At 36.6% G+C, this 9,127-nt stretch overlaps 1 pseudogene; it reads left to right on the top strand.

The window, feature by feature from the left end:
• The first annotated feature begins 3,275 nt into the window (after positions 1 to 3,275).
• LOC103592538 lies at positions 3,276 to 5,037 on the top strand (annotated as a pseudogene).
• The last annotated feature ends 4,090 nt before the right edge of the window (positions 5,038 to 9,127 follow it).

The raw sequence follows: 9,127 nt of genomic DNA, 5'->3' as shown, positions 1-9,127 counted from the left end.
AGTAACCAAGAGTACTCTTATATTATTGTCAAATCCAACAAATTCAGTCCTTTGCAAATACTAATCAATCCTTGGACTCTCATTTGAATTGCTTATGCTTAGTCTTTTCTACAGTTAAATAGATATTCATTACATGCCAATAAGTTTTAAATGAATCATTCTCACTGTACACTATGTAAACCAGCACTCTCTTAAGATACATTAATAAATGAGATTGTGTAAGTGAAACTCAACAAATGTACATTATCATCATTAAACCCTTAAGTATAACTGGAGGGTAGAAAGAGAGCTCTAAATAATATCTAAATACCTAATTTAGAGCATACATTTAAAGTATAACATGTTTAATTCTCAAAATAATTAGACAATAATAAACTGCAAGATATAATTAAGATAGTTGTTTCAGTTGATTCTTAGAAATCAGCTGGCAAAAGTAAAATAAAGGGCAACAAGAAAACTGCATTGATCTGGACTCTTCAAAAAGTTAGTGTCAAAAAATAGTGGAAGGAAGATTCTAGACTGAGACTAAAAAGACACAACAACCAAATGCAATATGTAAGACTTCGTTTTATTATAGACAATAATTGCTGTAGAAAACTTACCAGGGACAATTGTAGAAATTTTAATACAGCCAGGATATTAGATTTACATAACAGAATTATTGCCTAAAATATGAAAATGGTAATGTTTTTGTGAAAGAATATCTTTATTCTTAGGAATGCTGAGACATTTAGGGATGAAGTGCCATGATGTCTCAATTTACCTTCAAATGGTTTAGGGGGAAAAAGTATGTATAAATATACAGACATAGATAAAAACCTAAATGGCAAAACATTAAAAACAGCTGAATCTAGGTCGAAGATACATGTAACCAAACATTTTATGTAATAAAAGTTATGAAATTCTTTTATTATATAATATTTAAGACCTACTATCCTGAATATGGTGCTAAAAAAAAATAACTATTTTTCAAATTGGTCTTCTCAAAGACAAAGAAATTGATTACAGGACCAATTTTAAAATCTCTCAAAAGTCTCATTTTAACAGATTGTTATTTAATTATGTTTCCTAAATAGAAGAGATTAAGACCAAAGTCATTCCCTAAAAGCTGGAAGATGTTAAATACAATCAATATGGTACTCAAGAGAAGATACAGTTATCTCAACCTCAAGGTAGAAAATATATCTTGCACCGCTTGTATTTCCCTTATTCCCAACTCAATGAATCTGCCACTCGCGAGTTTATCTATCTTGATATTTCTCCATCTTTAAATTATGTCCCCTTTTCTTTAGCATAAAATTTTCTCATCCTTTCTGTAGTTTATTTAAAAAGGAAAATAACCCTGGGTTGTTTCCAAATATAAAACTAATATAAAGACATATTTTCAAACTATACAAAGGTACTTCAAAAAGTTCAGATTCCTATTATCTTTCCATTTTTCTATGAACTTTTTGAAGTACCCTCATATTTCTACCCGCCCCTCCACAGCTTAGTTTTCTGACCTCTTTTTCCCCAAAAAATACTAATACTCTTAAATCACTATTTTTTCCTCTACCTGTACTTATATTGGTGACAAAAAATCTGAAATCACCTGTACAGCTTCTTTGACTTACCCTAAAATTACCTCTTTTGAGCATCATACTATTCGTCTGATTCCTAAACTAGTGGATAAATTATTGATTACCCTCATCCATGTTAATATTTTAGTCATGTCTTCCCCAACTTAAGAAGTCTTTTTTTAATCCTTTCTCACACAGAAGCCCAAGTTCTGTCCATTTCAAATTTTTATTTATCCAAGCTCTCTCCTATCTATCATATTAATTACTTACCAGACTATAAACAATATTCCAGGTACATACCCAGCCAATGAAGGGATATTTGTAATGTATGGATACTGTATTTTTTTTAAATTACATAATCACTTCATTAATTGGGTCAACTATAATGGAGGCATCATTTGGTCCCCACTACAGCCTCTAGACCAGTTTCACCATAACCATTCCAAACTCCCAGTCCCTCAAAGGCCATCCCAAAAACAAAGTCTAGCAATACCATTCTTTAGTGCTAATTTTGACACAGATTGAAAACCAGATTCTACTGAAGAGAAATTCAGAAGACTATAATAAATGAAGCTTCTATCTGAGAGAAATGAAAAATTGATATCTTTCTATAGTAAAAAGCAACAACTAAACTGTAAACTCACACAGGCTAGGCACCATGTCTTTAAAGCTTTTGTTTTCCCAGCTTCTCCATGCACAACACAACATGCTCAACAGCCATTGAACAACTTTTTCTGCCCTCCTATAATTATAGGATTTTAAAAGACCAACCTTAAATTCAATACTTCCTTTCCTGACAACACACACACACAGACCCACTGCCAAGTGATAATCCAGCCTCTCCTTAAATACCTCCAAATGACAGGAAACATACTACCTCATGAGAAAATCCATTATATTTTTAGAAAATTCTTCATAACATGCATCCAAATCTGTCTTCTGTTGTTTCCTAAACAAAATGGCTTTGGAGTCAGACCAAGTGTTTGAATATTTGGACACTTACTGGCTCAGTGATCTTCGGCTAGTTACTTTACCTTTCTGAGCTTGTTCCTCTGTTGAACACACACACAAATTCCTTACCATGTAAGACTACAACAAATAAATGAAACATACAGAAAACGTCAAGCACAATGCTAGATGTAGTATTGAACAAGGTTCAATAAATGTTAGTTGGCATCTTCTACCCTCATCTACACTTTTCTATATGATAACCTTCCAATTGTTTATAATGATTTCTTAAATCACATCTAAGCTTACCCATCAGGCTAAATATCTCCCAGGTTTTTCTGTCACTCCTCTTATAATTTTAAGTGCCTTCTCCATCCTGATAATGTTTCTCTGGATACATCACAATTTATCAAAATAGTGCCAAATAATGAGTACAGTATTTCCAGATATATGATTATCCTCTCCCTTATTTTGGACACCTCACATAGACCAAAGACAAAGCTTTTAAGGGGCAGCTGTAAATATTATTTTAACTCATGTTTAGAGTTAGCCTACGTGTTTTTTTATTACTAAATTAAACAATTACATCTCTATATTTGTCCTTTTTCTCCTTTTAAAAAAACAGTATAGTAGATCCATAATACAGAAAACTCTCTAAGTTTCCTACCCAAAGTTTTTAGGTACTTTTGATCACACCATAGAGCAAAGATTAAAAAGAACCACCACCCATATTGAACTCGAGTTGGAAGAGGCGAGTCCAGTCTCAAAATGGAGGTAAAACTGCTGCCTGGTCGCCCCCAGCCTGACTCCAGCCGCCACCACCGATGCCACCGCCGCCACCGCCACCACAGTGAGGAGGGAGGTGAGGGCCATAATCCAAAGGAACCAGAGCAGTTGAGAAAACTGTTTATTGGTGGTCTGAGCTTTGAAGTTACAGATAGTTTAAGAGAACATTTTGAGAAATGGGGCACACTCACACACTGTGTGGTAATGAGAGACCCTCAAACAAAGCATTCCAGGGGCTTTGGTTCTGTGACTTATTCTTGTGTTAAAGAGATGGATGCAGCAATGTGTGCTCAACCACACAAGGTTGATGGGTGCGTAGTGAAACAAAAGAGAGCTGTTTCTAGAGAGGATTCTGGAAAGCCTGGCACCCATCTAACAGTGAAGAAAATTTTTGTTGGTGATATTAAAGAAGATATAAAAGAATATAATTTGAGAGACTACTTTGAAAAGTATGGCAACATTGCGGGCCAGCCCAGTTGCGCACTGGATAGTGCGCCACTTGGGAAGCGCGGCGGCGCTCCCGCCCGAGGGTTCAGATCCCACATACAGACCGGTTCCCGCTCACTGGCTGAGCGAGGCGCGGGAGCAACACCGAGGGTTGCAATCCCGTTGCCGGTCCCCGGTCCGGTACGGGGGCAACACTGAGGGTTGCGATCCGTTGCCAGACACGGAAAAAAGACAAAAGACAAAAAAAAAAAAAGAAAAGAAAAGTATGGCAACATTGAAACCATAGAAGTTATGGAAGACAGGCAGAATGGAAAAGAGAGAATTTACTTTTGTAACTTTTGATGATCATGATACAGTTGATAAAATTGTTGTTCAGAAACACCACATTATTAATGGGCATAATTGTGAAGTGAAAAAAGCTTTTTCTAAACAAGAGATGCAGTCTGCTGGATCACAAAGATGTCGTGGCGGTGGAGCTGGCAATTTTATGGGTCATGGAGGAAATTTTGGAGGTGGTGGAGATAATTTTGGCCATGGTAGAAACTTTGGTGGAAGAGGAGGCTATGGTGATGGAGGTGGTGGCAGCCGAGGTAGTTATGCAGAAGGTGATGGTGGGTATAATGGATTTGGAGATAAGGGTGGCAACTATGGTGGTGGTCCTGGTTGTAGTAGTAGAGGAAGCTATAGTGGTGGTAGATATGGTAGCAGTGGTGGAGGATATGATGGTTACAATGAAGGAGGAAATTTTGGCGGTAATAACTATGGTGGTGGTAGGAACTATAATGATTTTGGAAATCATAGTGGATAACAGTAGTCAAATTATGGACCCACGAAGGGGGTTAGTTTTGGTGGAAGAAGCTCGGGCAGTCCCTATGGTGGTGGTTATGGATCTAGTGGTAGAAGTGGTGGATATGGTAGAAGATTCTAAAAACAGTGGAAAAGGGCTACAGTTCTTAGCAGGAGAGCGAGGAGTTGTCAGGAAAGCTTCAGGTTACTTTGAGACAGTCATCCCAAGTGCATTAGAGGAACTATAAAAATCTGCCACAGAAGGAACAATGATCCATAGTCAGAAAAGTTACTGCAGCTTAAACAGGAAACTACTTGTTCAGGACTGTCACAGCCACAGTTTGCAAAAAGTGCAGCCACTGATTAATGCAATGTAGTGTCAATTAGATGTACATTCCTGAGGTCTTTTATCTGTTGTAGCCTTGTCTTTTTCTTTTCCTTTTCATTACATCAGGTATATTGCCCTGTAAATTGTGGTAGTGGTACCAGGAATAAAAAATTAAGAAATTTTTAACGTTTCAAAAATAAAAAAAGAAAAAGAAAAAGAAAAATATGATTCAAATAACTTCTTAGAAAATAATCTTTATTTTTTTGCTCATGCAGTAGAAATCATTTGGTTTTGCCTACCCAAAACTGCTCAGCCCTTCTTCTGATTAAAAAACAAAAACAAAAACAAAAAACAACCCTCTCAACTTCGTATTATTCCACTGGTATTTTCAACCACACAGTCATGCCTCCTCAACCTCAGAAGTGGCCCTGTGATTAGTTGGGGGGAGAGAGGAGGATCAAAAATGGTTAATAAGAGGAAATAAATATGGGAATTGAGGGAGAGAAGGTGCTTCTTTATCTGCTATCTATAAGAATATAAACCTAGCTTTTACCACTGTAAAGTGAAAAGCAGAAATGAAACATGGAAAGAGACAAAACCAAGTTCCTATGACATCATCTAAATTCCCTGGATCCAGCCATGCCTGAAACCAGCCCACAATTTAGTTCTCCCAGTAACATGGGCCAATAAATTCCCTACCCCCAACCCCTTTTTGTTTTGCTTAAGTTTGCCTAAGTTGTTGCTGTGCTGCAACTGCAAACCCTGAAAGCTGCATTCAATTTCATGAAGGAAAAAAAGGCAATATATGATGTAGAGTCACAGATTTTCAGATATGGAATATTTTTTCACTGATATCCCCATGACCAACAATGGCATCTGGTACATGGTAGCTCAATTATTATTTTTTAATGAGTTAAAAGATCATAAAGACCACCAAGTGCCAGAGAGGTTAAGTCAAATAGCTTGCTGGGAGCAGTCAAGACACCTCTCTTGTTGGTGCTACTGGATGTATTAACAGCTATCTTCACTACAGGTACTAACATGAAGGAATACAGTCACTTGTCAAAACCAAAAGATAGTAAAACCTACTACTTTTCATTTCTTTCTCAAAACTAGGCCTAAAAACCCTCACTCTACTGTAGCAGTTTAGCTTGAGGAGAGACACAGGACACTACTGCTATGCAAACCTCAAATCACTCACCTCCAGGACACACATCCTCGAACTTTATTTCCAGGAGCACAGTTACTATGCTCACTGTCTTAACTTCTGTGGCAGCTGAACTAAGCTTAGGATAAATGACTTCATCCCATCTCCCTGCCCAAATTCATCCAATAAGCCATCGTAATATTCCTATCGTTTCTGTAATTTATATTATGCAAGCATAATAGTTATCTTGAATGCAAACTGAATTCTCTACATAGTCTATAATCCTTTGTTTGGAAATACTAGGAGTAACAATTTTATCTTGACATTTTGACATTTTGCAAGTCTATTTACTGAAAGTTGAGAATCTTAAGTTTTCATCTCATCAGCAAACAAGCCACTGCAACAATCTTCGTTTACTCACTAGCAAAATAGGGTAAAAGAAACTAAAAAATCTCCAAAATAAATCAGCACTCCATCCTGATTCAATACCTCAACTGGTTTTGCCAAGTGAAGCCCGAATATTTGGAAGTCAAGCTGCTTTCTTAAAAATAAGGAGGTACAGAAACTTGCTATTAATATGATCTTGAAGATCATGGCTACTAAATTTAAGAACACTATTTACTCCACAAGAATAACTGTAGAACACGAAGGGTCTTCCAAAAGATCATGGGAAGGGCCAGCCCCGTGGCTCACTCAGGAGAGTGCAGTGCTGGTAGCACTAAGGCCACAGGTTCGGATCCTATATAGGGATGGCCAGAGCACTCACTGGCTGAGCGTGCGTGGTACAGACAACACCGTGCCAAGGGTTGCGATCCCCTTACCAGTCAGAAAAGGAAAAAAAAAAAAAAAGATCATGAAAAGATTCACATTACCTTTTAGTTCCATTTTCCACAAGCTTTTTGAAGTACCTTCAAACATGGCATGAACCTCTATCATCAAGCCTTGTTCAACAGTGCAGCTCAGTGAATCTGAAAAACCTGGGAGTTCTGCTCTATAAAAAAATAACTGCCAGGGGCTGGCTGGTTAGCTTAGTTGGTGAGAGCATCATGCAGATAACACTAAGGTCCAGAGTTCGATCCCTGTACCAGCCTACTGCCATAAGTAAGTGCCAGAAGACACAAATTTGAAGGGTGTCTTGTTTCTCATATCCAAAAGTACTAACTCTCTCATTTCTCTTTATATGTCCAAATATCATGATCATTCACTATCATCAATCCATCTTTAAGTTAAAGCCTTTGTAGAACCTCTATGTTTTTCTTAAATACTCACTTTCCTCTTTAAATCTAGTTACTATATTAAGGCACTCATGGAAACTTAGTCATAAAAAGCCTAACAATGTACATCTTCAAAGTTTATTTTGTACTTTACAAACTTCCAACTAGAGTTGAAAAGATTGCCCATCATTATACCTAATCTGCATTTACTTTTAACAGTTTGACCACAAAGGTATTTCTTCTCTGGCCTGAAGGACTACTGAGGTTGGGCCAAACCCTTTTCAGTTAGATGAATTACCGTATTTCTTCATGATGAAGCACTAGATAGTAAACTATCCAGGGAATTCCTATCTTAATAACAGAATTTTATTATGTAAAGGTTTCCATAGTTGCAATGATTTCAAAATAGTGCCAAATATTACATGAATAAAAAATGTTTAAAAACAATAAGCTTTCATTAGATTTCATATTACAATATCAGCTCTACTATTAAATAAAAGCAATTCTCCATTTCCTAGGAAACATAACAGCAGTAAGATAAACAAAAATTAGAATTTATAACTCAATCTGCATATATTAGTTCCTGCCTGGGTAACTTAAAAGCTGCATTACATCAGTCAATCACTGAACTACAGCTTCATGTTAAGGAAGGCATGTAGTTCAACTATCATATTTTACAGGCTAAGAGAACTCAGAGTAGTAGTTAACTGACACTCCCTTCAAGCCCGCTCAGTGCTACTTCCACTGCTCCACATAATTCACTTTGAATATATTAATTATATATTATTTTCTTCCCAATATCCACAATAATACTACTGGTTTAACGCTTTAACAATTTTCAAAAACAAATTTTTATAAATTGATTTAAGTATCTTTCCAAGACCCCTGAAGACATTTCATACTGCTGCACAAAAATCCAAGCGAGACTCTGGCAAAAGAGGTACAGTATCAAATACACCTATATATCAGTTACAGTAACCCTTTTCCAACTTGCACAATAGCATTGGCTTTGCATTTCCCTTTATTCACACTTCCAAGTTACATTTTGAATATTTCAAATAGCTAGGCAGAAAAATCAAAAGTAACAGTTAATCATAAAGAAACTATATTATTTAGAAGAAAAGTCCCTTTTTTAAACGTGTTGAACCTTATGTCACATTCTCGTACTTGTAAACTCTAACACTGGGGACTACTGACCAGAATTTTTTACATAAAAATTCCAATAGCTTTCAAAGACTCCTGATTTGCCTCTTATAAAAGGTAAGGTGAAAAACATTTTAATCTAATAGTGGAACATACGTATGCAACTTCGTAAATTGCTATTAAAGTTTGCTGAATTAATCACAATTCAAATGTGTTAAATGTTCAAAGAACATTTAAATTAACACAGTTTAAGTACACCAAAAAAGGTCAATAAACTTCGCTTTGCTTTGTTTCTTGAAAATATCCTTCCAACTGAAGCTATAACTAGTTTCTGCGGTTAAAATGATTTTCACATTCCTTCTGCCTCCAGCTAACATTTCTGAAAGACAAGACTTTAGCAATGTGTGTGTAATGCAGCCCTGATTTCAGTTCCTCCTTTCGTGGGGCAAATTTGGAATATATTGCCAAAGAAAAAGTAAAATAATTTTAAGATTTGTTTTACTTACAAATAGGGGTGTACTAACACTTGCCGACAAACGTTACAAGAGAGAAAAACTGTAGTGAGCAACCACATAACGTAGTAGCAAAGCATGCATGCCATACCAGCAAAGAATAAATTTTTTTATTAAACCTTCATTGGAACTAGGGTGTGAACGCCAGCGTGTAACTCGTCATTTAGTTACGGCTCTCTGAGAACCGAGGCGAAAAGAGCCCTCAGTGGAACCGACGCAGCTATCCCGTGATGGTGACCAGAGCGCGGATGCTGGGG

Source organism: Galeopterus variegatus, unplaced genomic scaffold (genome assembly GCF_000696425.1).
Source record: "Galeopterus variegatus unplaced genomic scaffold, G_variegatus-3.0.2 Scaffold1169, whole genome shotgun sequence".
Taxonomy (NCBI): domain Eukaryota; kingdom Metazoa; phylum Chordata; class Mammalia; order Dermoptera; family Cynocephalidae; genus Galeopterus; species Galeopterus variegatus.
This window is presented reverse-complemented; position numbering and strand designations above follow the sequence as displayed.